Raw genomic sequence first — 12,171 nt, forward strand, 5'->3', positions numbered from 1 at the left:
TATTATTGCTGCAAAACTATATAAAACTTAGTGCCTTAAAGCATTACCTTTATTTTGTTCTTAATTTTGTGGGTCAGAATCTCAGGAAGAGCTTGCCTAGGTAGTTCTTTCTAGGGTCTCTCATACGGTTGCTGTTGAGCATCATCTGAGGTTACTGTCATGTGAAGTCCCCATGGGGCTGGCCATGCAAGATGGCTTAACTCACTTGGCTGCCGTTGACGCTGTCCATTGGAGCACCTCCACATGGCTTCTCCTACAAAGTAATCTGAATGTGGCTGAAGTTCTCACACTGTAACTCAAGATTCCAAAAGTAAATTTCCCTGCAGCCAAGGCAGAAGCTACGTGGCCTTTTATGACCTAATCTTGGAAATCTCACAGTGGCACTTCTGCTATACGATATTGGTCAAAGCTGTTACAAATCTCCCTTATTCAAGGCGTGGGGCATAGATTCCCGCTTTTTGATAGGAGTAGAGCCAAAGTAGTATTAACCAGCACATATGCTTAAGAGGAATTAATTTAAAGCATGAAAGAATGGTTTATCTTAGGACTCGAAAAGATAAAGAAAATGATTTCTTAATAGAAGTAGAAGAGATATTTGATAAATTTCAATGCCTATTCTTGATTAAAAATTTGAAGAGTAAGCTAGTAGAAATCTTCTGCAATTACTATTGATAGCCAGGGGAAAACATCAATCTCAGAGGAAAAATATTTATTCATTTAACAAATATTTACTGAGTAATTATGAGAAATGCATTTTTCTTTAACAAATATTTATTGAGCATCCACTCTGTATAAAGCATTTTTATTTTCATTGAAGATAGGGCAATGAATAAAAAATGTCTATATTATCATGGAATTTACTAAAATAGAGGAAAAAAAGAACTTTGCACCTGATCTGATCCTTTATGTTTGACAGATTCCTAGTCATTCTTTCAGATGCAGCCCACTCATCAACTTCTACATTAGAGGTTGGGATTCTACAGCCTGTCAGCTAAATCCATCTCATCTCCAGTTTTTGTAAATAAAGTTTTATTGGAACACAGTAACAACCATTCCTTCACTTATTGTTTCTGGGTGCTTTGATGTTACACTGGTGGAGTCAAGTGTTGCAATGGAGACTATATGGTCCGGAAACAAAAATATTTACTAACTGGTTCTTTAAAGAAAAAGATTGCTAACTCTTTTATACATAGAGAGTTCATGGATTTGCCAAGCAAATTCTTTCGTAACATAAACAATACACTCGGAATATGACTTTAATAGATCCCTTTATACTATATTAACTTTATGTTCCCCTTACCACACATAAGTTTTTGAGGGTAAGGACTATGACTTAATCATCTTTGAATATCCAGCCACTAATACAGTAGCTGCATGTAGATATATTGCAGTTATTCCTTTAAAAAGTTTATAGCTGCATGAATAAATGATTGAGGTCTGTGTGCAGTCTTTTCTCATTATTCTTTCTCTCTGGGTGATCTCTTCTATTCCTGCAACTTCAGATAATGCTTCTAATGAAGATTAGTTTCAATTTAAATGTGTCCTTTATGTCTCTTCAACACCTGAGAGGGAATCTCCAAGCAGATATGTTGCAGGTGATTCAAATTCGATATATTCTTATCAAGACCAATTATTTTTCTCCCACTAGAAATATACTTCTTTTTGTAATCATTATTTCAAATCAATGGCCTCACCATTGTTCCAGATAGTATTGCATAATGATTAATCAGGAGAGACAAAGAGAAAAGGAGATATAAATATCTTAATTTTATCCAGACTGGAAAACTGAATGTCAACCCTGAGCACATGTGGTAATGGATAGGAAGTTACCAATTAGCCACCTATTTATGCTAATTCTACCTCTTAAACGTTTGTTGGATTCTTGTTTCCAACTTCTTGTTTCCATTCTCAAAGCTGCTAAATGCATTCATTTCCCAAGGACCAGAGACCTAAATTTTCTGATAGAAATCTAATTCTTCTAATTGTCCTGCCTCTTAACTGTCCTCACTAATCCATTATTTTATTTATTATTTCACCTAATACACATTGCAAGAAGGCTTAGGATACAAAAGGCGTAGTGCTAGGTGCTGAGTAAAGGACAGTGAATAAGAAGGTTCCAGGTCTTCAAAACTTCTATTTGGAACAAAACTAAAAATTAAATTAAAAGAGTTAAAAATTATACAAATTCCTTCCCTCCACACTGTAATCAGAGTTATTTTTGAAAAATAAAAACAGAGGGGCCAGCCCAGTGGCATAGTGATTAAGTTCACACGCTCCACTTTGGCAGCCTGGGGTCCGTGAGTTTGGATCCCAGGTGTGGACCTACACTCTGCTCGTCAAGCCATGCTGTGGCAGTGTCCCATATACTAAATAGACGAAGATTGGCACACATGTTAGCTCAGCGACAATCTTCCTCATAAAATAAAATAAAATAAAATAAAATAAAATAAAATAAAATAAAATAAAACAGAAAAGTCACTCTCTCCTCTGATCAAAATCTTCCAATGACTCTGCTTTCCTCCACGCAATCGCAGTTCCTTTGCACATCTTTCAAGCTTGTCCCTTTTCTGACACGTCTTATCTTTTTTGTTTCAACTAGTGCCTTTTTCTTTTGAATTCCATTTTCATTGGCCATTTTCCAGCTTATGTGGTATGCACTTGCACATCTCTGTAGCATTGCTCAAACCTCTTCTTTTACCTAAAGCCTTTCTTAAGCTCTTCCCTCAACTGCTATCACCAGTGGAAACCAATCCCACCCCTCCCTGCTACTGCCCAGGCTTTTGTATGGAAAAACATATATTTCTATATGTCTGGGTGACGTTTACCCAGAGATTTATATCAATCTTATATTATACATTATTTATTTGTATATTTTTCCTTCAGTAAATTATATATTTCTAATTAAAAATTCTCAATTATCTTGATATTTCCTATGAGTATAGCACTGTAATACATTTGTGGGCTCAATATATACTTATGATGGCTTTAAAAAAATTCCATCACCATGTTCTCCTTTTAATTTCAAAGATTATCGAAAGAAGCTCAAACCCTCAATAGAGTCCAGTTTCTAAAGCAGTTTAGCATGTTTGAACCAAATAATATAATAATTGTTTGAAACAGAACTTCATGTTCATTGTTCACTATTCTTGAAAAAAATATGTTTACATAGCTTGTTCATATTATGGGTTCATTTTATTTAAAAAAGTGTACTTCATACATCATTTGAGACAATATTTTTATGCTCCCTCAGATAACATTTCAGAGGTATTTTGTTTAGGATACATTGTTTTCTACTAGAAAAAATTAAGCAAATACCTACCACCCAAAATAGTGGAAATGAAAATATGTATATATTAGAGTAATATATAAACAAGGAAAATGTCATTCTAGAATATGTGATATGATCTAGAGATTTCTTAGAAAAACAAAAAAAAATGTTTTATATGCTGCCTCAAAATTAAAATTCCTTAAAGATTTAAATAATTGAGAGGATATTTTAAGAAATTGTTTCTAAGAGTATGCTAAACTCACAATTTAATCTGAAGGATTACTTAATGCAAATTTTGGTTGTCATTTTTTCTCTTAGATTATAACAGAGAATAATTTAATCTTAAATTTCCTTAAAATCTGAGCAAGGATTCTCATTATATATATATATATAGGTATAATTATCCATAGATACCATATACCATATGTATAGGTATAATTATCAATATAATAACAGCTTTGTATACTTCTACAATTAATCTGATCTTCATCATTCTTTATTTGAGCAGAAAATTTTCATATAATATTCTTATACCATGAAAGAAATAGAAATGAACTAAGAACTGATATGGAGAAGTATTTCAAACATTTGCAAAAATTGGTCTACCTACTCTTAAAAATGTAAACAAATAAAATGTTTCAGAATTAGTTTAAAGAATGACTCCTAAAGCAATCTACTCTTGTATATTTGTGTGTATGTTCATGCACACTTGCTTCTTAAATTAGTAATAAATGTACCTTTAGCCTGCAATAGAAGAGTTTTGATATAAAATATTAAAAAACAATGATCTAAGATGACAGAGGGAAAACTTCATTACCCTTTTATGATGTCACATAGTCTAGAAACATTTTAAATTACTGAAGGTAGTGAGTAGACGGGTTTATGAACATGTAAGTGTGAAGGCATATTTTCATAAATAATTTCATTTGTTAGTAGTAATGGATCAAACCTACCTATACAAATTAAGAATGAAATGATGAAAAAAAAATTATAGAGAAAAATCTTCATTTGCCCTGGAAACTCAGAAATGAAAACATTCGCACATGAGAAATCTCAAGGCATTTCTACAAGGTGATGTGTTAAAGCAGGCTAAAGAAAGAGATGACCAACTATAATATGTTGATTAAGAAGTAAAAACACTGAGAAATAAGAAAAATATGTGCCCAGCAAAACCTAATTAATTCCTTTGAACTCAGAACCCCAGGGACCAGAAATGAAGGCAACGCTGGAAAAGTCAAATGAGGCTGGGGTATTCTTAATTACGCTGCCGCATAAGAAGTAAACGAGGTGATGGAGTGTTGAAGGAGTGGGGGATCTGCTCATTCATTCTCTTCTGACATGCATAGCATTGATGATTAAAGGCGGGAAATAGAAATTTTTTTACAGTTAGCTACTAATGGTGGTATTTATGAAAGGTATAAAAAGAAGGTCCTGTCCCAATAAACAGAGAATTAAGTCTTTGGCCTGAAATACTATTCTCTGTTAAGTTTTTTCCCATGGGATGTCTATGCCAATCTATTCCCATCATGCTTGATCGTTCCAGTTTTTGAAATAAAATAAATGTACGCTTTTCCTTTACCTCAGGATAAGACAATTAAATGGAGATACTCATCATTTCTTAGAGAATCCACAAAATTTTGAGTAATGAATAGACTATATCACTCCCTCTGCAAGAATGAGAAAAGAAAGAATCTAGACTCCTGATATTGTTTTAAATAGGGCCTAAAATACAGAGTCAGAGAAAAAGAAGCTCCAATGAGAATATCCACAGCAATTAAATTTTACTTCTGGTAATAGCAGATAAGTAATTTGGACCAAATGTTCCTGAGAAAAAAATTACATTATAGAAAACATAAGACATGTTCAAAAGTACTTCAATAAAAGCTAACAATGTAAACAGACTTGCTGTGCAAAGATCATCAAGAGGGGCTATTTTTCTCCAAAGGCATTTGTAAATCTGAAACAGGTGGCTAAGAGACTTAATTATGCTCTTGATAATCTCCTGTGGCATTATATAATTCCAAAAATCAATTGCAGGTTACTTGTATGTCTAAATATTAAAGATAAAACAATATGGCTTCCAGAAAGTAATGTGAGAGACTATCCTCATCTACCTTAAGTAGGCAAAGATTTCCCCAACAGGACCAAAAAGCAGAAGTCATTAAGAAAAAGATTAATAACTTGCATATCAATAATATTAGGAACTTCTCCCCATCAAAGAATACCGTTAAGAGAGTGTAAAGGCAAACCAAGGACTGAGAGAATTGATTTTTAAAGAACCCACTAGAAAAATGTGCAAAAGACAAGAACATTTCACAAAAGAGAATTTTCAAAAGACCAACTGCTTAGGAAAAGATGCTCAATGTCTGTAATCATTAAAGAAATTCAAATTAAACCACAATGAGATATTAATATTCACCAGTCAAAATGACAAAAAGTAAAAAGCCTAGTAATATTAAGTGCTGTTGAGTTTATAGAACAACTAATAATTTCATACACTGATGATGGAATGTAAATTGGTATAAACATTTTGGGAAAATGTTTGTCATTACTATTGAAACTGAACATATACAAATTCTAAGACCTATTGATTCTCTCCTAGGTAAATATTTAACAAAATTTTGCACATATGTGACTCCAAAGACATGTATGAGTATTTACAGCAGTATTATTCAAAATAGTCCCAAACTGAAGTGGTCAAAATATCCAGTAAAATGGATCTGGAAGTCCATTTGGTAAAATCCTGTAATAGAACACTATGTAGCTATGAAAATGAATGAGCCCTTAACTATGGCTACATGTAACAAGAATAAATCCTAAAATCTATTATTAAGCAACAGACGCACGATATAAAAGGATTATAAGATTTCATTTATATCAAGGTAAAAACTGGGCAAAACTTTATCATAGAGTTAAAAACCAAGACACTGGTTGCCTACCTTTGGTGAGAGGAAAAGGAGTAATAAATTGGAACATACCTGTGTAGGGATTCTGGATAGCTGATTATACTTCATTTCTTGATCTAGGTGGTAGATACCCCAGTGTGTCCACTATGTGATAGTTCATTGATCTAAACCTCATAATTTATGAACATTTCTTTATATGTAGTCTAAGTTAATAAAACAGTTTAAAATAATCTTGGAGATGTGCAAAGCCAAGCATAGTCATGCTTATATTTCATTATATTTTACAATATCGAACAATTGGAAACAATATAAATGCTTAGCAACAGGGGATTCGCAAATTCGACATGGCATAGCAATACAAGAAAATACCATGCAAATACCTACATGATATATTAAAACAATGTTTAATGATAAGAAAAATATGATATATTAGATGAAGAGGGAGGTCTAAGAACAATGTACACAATAAATATCTATATGTATAAATGCATTCATGCATTTCCTACTTAAAATTCCTCCTATCAGCATCAATTTAGTCCAAATCTATTTCTATCTGAAATGTCGTTTGTTTATATATATAGGGTATACATCTATATGTAATATACACACACACACATATGTACACAAATATGTATACACACATATTATTTTCATCACTCTCTGAGTGCTATCATACGCTATTAACTAAAGAGAATCAGTTTGGCCTTTTTTTACTGTACATTCTCAACCAATGAACATTATTAATCCTGTATACTGTAATTGTTCTCAGCCAGTGAATGTTACATTGTGCTGTCCTGATTTTACTGTGATCTGGATCTTGTGTCATTCATTTCTCTATAATTTCTCCTTCTGCCTTAATTTTTATTTGAAGGAACGTTTTTGATCTGTAGGCCTGAAAAATGGTCAGGAAGTTAGTTTTGCATCCCATCCAAAGAAACAAAGGACAATTCTAAATGTAAAACATCTTAGAGTTACACAAGGAATTTCTAAGAAAATTGTAGTAGAAACAGGTAAAAATTTAGAGAAAATTTTGAATTGTTGGAATTTCTATGCAATTCTGGAAAGTATTTATAAACATTAGTATTATCTGCAAGAATTGAAACTCAGTTGGAGGGTACTGACTGAAAATGTGGTGAGAATTATGTTTTGACTTATGGAGAGCCACCTCCATGGGAATTAGGGTAAAACAGCATTGTTCAGGAAATAATCCCATTTCTAGCAACAAATGGCCCAATATAAACAGAACATAATTGAAATATGTATGTCACCATATTAAAGGTGATTATCTCGAGGGAATTAAATTATAATCATAATTAATTGTTATATTTAACAATTATCTAAACATAAAAAAATGACATTATTGAAGTTAACAAATTTAAAAGATTAGTTTTCTCTCCATTTCGTCCCATCATTTCAGTCATGCTTCTTACATTTAGTTAAATGTCAAAAAAAAAATAGAATTATCATTTGAAAGTGATCACTTTGACTAGGATTTTCCTACTACTTCAAAATTACTGTTTACTTAGAAAACACTATACATTTAAAATATTTATTTAAATTAAAGCTCAATTCTAAGGAATAACTCGAGTTTATTACTTTATCACAAACATAATTTACATATAGATTTCATATTCTCTGCATTAACAATATAATCTAAAAATGTATTATAATGTTTGAAAGATTATAGTTCAAGTGCACTTTCTCTTATTCCTCTATAATGCCATTCAGAGGACTATTATAGGGTGCAAAATAAAATTTCATTATTGATTAGAATACATGTTTAAAGGTCAGCTCTAGCAAAGCATTTCAAAACTTGATTAGATTATGCTTGTTAAAGTTTCTACACACCTTTGAGTTTCAGAGTAATTATATTTAAACAATATATTGGCAGGAAAAGTTATGGTTATGTTCTGAACTGTGACATTATTAGGTCAAATAAGGCATTTCTAAGCTTATGACATTTAAAAGTTCTCATGTTTTCAAAGAGAAAAAAATTTAGGTTTATATTGGTTTTCAACTAATTAAGTACTATGATATATTCTATTTCCTTTAGTAAGAAAAAAATATATTTTAATATTTATATAATTATCAAAACTTTCAGTATTATATTTTTTAATGTCTTCACAATAGATTAGTTGTTTGGTCCTTATATAAAACTTCATAAATGTTCATTTTTATCATCTCTATTTTACAAAAGAAGAACACATTCTCAGTTATATTACTCTTGTAATTTCTGGTTTTTTAAACCTATTAAAATTATTCTCCTAGAGATGGCTTAGTCCTGGTTACTTGGGCTTCAATCATTTTTAAAATATGAATTTGTGATATAATTTCCAAAATAACATTATTTTCTGATTAGACTTCTCTGATTAGATTTTACCTTATATGTAGACAACCTGAATTTATAAATGGATATTGGTTTTTTTTTGATTTTTTAAAAATTTTTTGTTTATTGCAGTAACATTGGTTTATAACATTGTAAAAATTTCAGGTGTACATCATTATACTTCTATTTCTGCATAGATTACACCATGCTCACCACCAAAATACTAATTACAACCCATCACCACACACATGTACTGAACTATCCCTTTCACCCTCCTCCCTCCCCCCTTCCCCTCTGGTAACCACCAATCCAATTTCTGTCTCTATGTGTTTGTTTTATGACACTGTATTTCAATAATGCATTTTAAAACATTTCTAGTACATTAGATAGAATTATATAGCATGAACATTCTTACAGATTGTCATGTATTGCAGTTAGTAACTCTATGAGCAATTGTATATAACCTGAATCCTAATTCAAAAACCTTTATCGGGTATTTACTTTATTGATAAACAGTTACCGTAAGCATCCTGTCAATCTCTGATAGTAATGTTGAACAATTAAATGATTAATTGTATCCATATTTTTAAAATTTATTATCTGGTATTAGGGCCTTATATTGGAGTGCAAATATTTATTTTTTAAAAATTTTGCCTTGAGATTAACCATTGTGCCAATATTATTTTATAAATATATACAATTATTTTTACCAAAATATTTCATAAACAATTAACCCTAATTGTAATCTGGGACATAAATTGTCCTTTTAATCACTAACTCAATCTATATACAGTATTATCACAGGACGTGGCAAAACTACACATTATAGAAGTAATTTCAACATTTCCCAAAATTCAAAGTATTTTGAGAGAAAAAGAAATCCATAGTGCATTATATAAACTGGTTAAATTCAGTTTTACGTGTCTTAAATCATCTCTAATATCTGGCTGTGAAAAAAAATGGAATTAATATAATCCCAGGAGATAGATGTCCATAATAAAATAATGAAATGTATCGTATTCAGAAAGATTGGCTTTTCAGAAGATGCTCACCCTTTTCAGAACATGCTTAGGTATATATAGCAAGGAAGATAGAGTTTACATCACTCAGTGATTCTTTCTTATCATGTTCAAATATCAGTCCCTTCTGGAAATGAAAAATGGAACTAGGGTGCTTCTCAAATTGTTAAAACCTTGTATAATTACGGTTATTCAATTAAATTTTTATGGCTAAGTCTATGGAATAAATACCCAAAATATCTCCTTCCCAAAGGAGTGATCTTTAGACCCAGGGTGCAACGTTCGCCTAATCGGGTAATAAATCCTCTAAAAAAGTTCACTGTGATTTTCATTGAAGTGGGCTCCATCTTGTTCCCTTTTAGATTCTCTGCATTTGTACATAATAGGATGCTAAAACATTGTCAACATGGTGAACATTAGTCATGGAAAAAGAGAATCAGTAGACTTATAATATTATAATGACCTTGGTCCAAATATAAAGTTTACATCTCCATGTCTTTGACAAGAGTTATCTAATCATGATTACACAAGGTAGTATTACCAGGAGTTTCAACCAGGTAATATTCCTTTAGACTAGAGATAAACCTCCACGGTGTTTTTAGGGGGCAATGTCACTCATGACCTAATACAAGTTTTTGCAAATACAAAAACAAAATCACTACAATTTAATGAATTAGCTAATTTTTTTAAAACTTATGTTTAAATAGAAAAATAACATCTATGAAACATTAAGCAATTAAATACTGAATGTTTATGGACTTGTTAGAGCAATGATATATTCTTTCACCTCCAGGGCCTTCACTATACATATATACAAACTGCCTGGACCATGTTTCCCATCTTTTTCACTTGCCTAACAAGGTGTCATCAAATTTTGGAGTCCTTTATCTTACAGTAACGGGCCAGCACCAATACTCCCACCATGCTCGGTAATTCACTGAGGCAGCCCACCAGAGATGTGACACTGTTGTCAGTCAACTATGCTTCCTGCAGCAGAAGATCTGAGAGGCATGTTTTCATGGCCATGTACAAATATCAGTTTAGTGAAAATGAAGACAAAGCAAACATAATTATAAGAACAATTAGTAGGTTTGATAACATATAGGAACAAATTTTTGAAAAGATCAATAAAACACTAAAATTTTTTAGCAATTCAAATCAAAGAAAAAAATGGGAAAAATAAATGTCAGAAGGTACAAACAACCTCAGCAATAAAGTATATATGTTCTAGAGATTATGGCCGTGGTCTCTGGACCCAGAACTCCTGGGTCCAAATCTTGACTTGACTAATATTATTGGATTTATTACAAAGCAAGTTAGTTATCTTATTTAGAATTTAGTTACCTCATCTGTAAAGGAGAGATAATATTAGTTCTTAACTCGTGTTTTTTTTTTTTAGTTTAAATGTGTGGATAAACGTAAAATACAGTTGCAACTGGCATATGATAAATTCTGTATAAGTATTTTCTCTTATTTAACAGACTATAAATTCTCAAAAGTCACAGATTTTTGTTAGCTCTGTTCACGAGTATATCCTCAGTACTCAGAAGAGCACCTGGTAAATAGAGGTTGATCAGTAAATACCTGTTAAACCAACAACTGAAAAACGTAAGATGTTGTAGTGGTGGCTGTGGTGTGCCTCTTGAATTCCTCCTTCAGCACTCTAGAACTCACTCATTGCTCCAGAGGCTGGGAGTGTTGGTGGTTAAAGGCTTCCAGGAATTGTCTCAAGCAGAAAAAGATATCTCCCTGACAACCCCTGCCCAGAGCATCCACAATGACTGGTCAATGCCAAGGCATATAGGCCCGGCCCCCATGCACCAAAGAGGGACAACGATGAAGGGCCGTTCAGCACCAAACTCCCTGTGGAATCACAGGATCAGCTGACATCTTTGATGAGACTTTACTGAATTTCAACTTCTCACTCTGACCAATCTGATTTCCTCCACCTCCTCCCACTGGTGTTGATCTCTAAAGCACTCCCCTAGAATCTTCCTATATCCACGTCGCCACATTAGAGTCTCTTTCCTGGGGAACCAGTGGAAAACAGAAGTTTTTAAAAGATCATCTTCACATATGTGCCTTTTCCACCGCTTTATGATTAAGATCTAATCTTAATCTAATGCAATACAATCCTAATAATTTGGCACTAAAACACTGAAAAAGAAGAAATAGAAAAAACTAAGGCAGAAAGCTTGGAATCATTTTCAATTGTTCATTTATACTAATTAGCAGTCAAAATGAGAAAGGCTAACACTAGTATGTCTTCCTTCTTCCTCATTCCAAGGAAACCATCTTAAGGAGTATATATCTAAATCCAAATCTAGAAATATATCAAAAAAAATTAAATACCAAAACTAGTATGATTTATCAAGTGAATAACAAGTTCATATAGCTTAGGAAGTCAAACTACAGGATTTTATCACATCAACAGGTCAAAAAGGGAACATCACATTGTGGGTTTGATAAGTCTTTGTTAAATCTCAACATCCATTACTGATAAAAAAGAAAACATTGATTACACTATGCATGAGAATTTACTTATCAACACACCAAAGGATGTCTATCTGAATTCAAACACTAACATCAAATCTATCAAGAAAAAGGTAGAATTTCCAATAACGTTACATCCCAGATAAATATGCTTACTAT

The sequence above is a fragment of the Ceratotherium simum genome, chromosome 8, assembly GCF_057802395.1.
Source record: "Ceratotherium simum simum isolate JZ-2026a chromosome 8, ASM5780239v1, whole genome shotgun sequence".
Taxonomy (NCBI): Eukaryota; Metazoa; Chordata; class Mammalia; order Perissodactyla; family Rhinocerotidae; genus Ceratotherium; species Ceratotherium simum.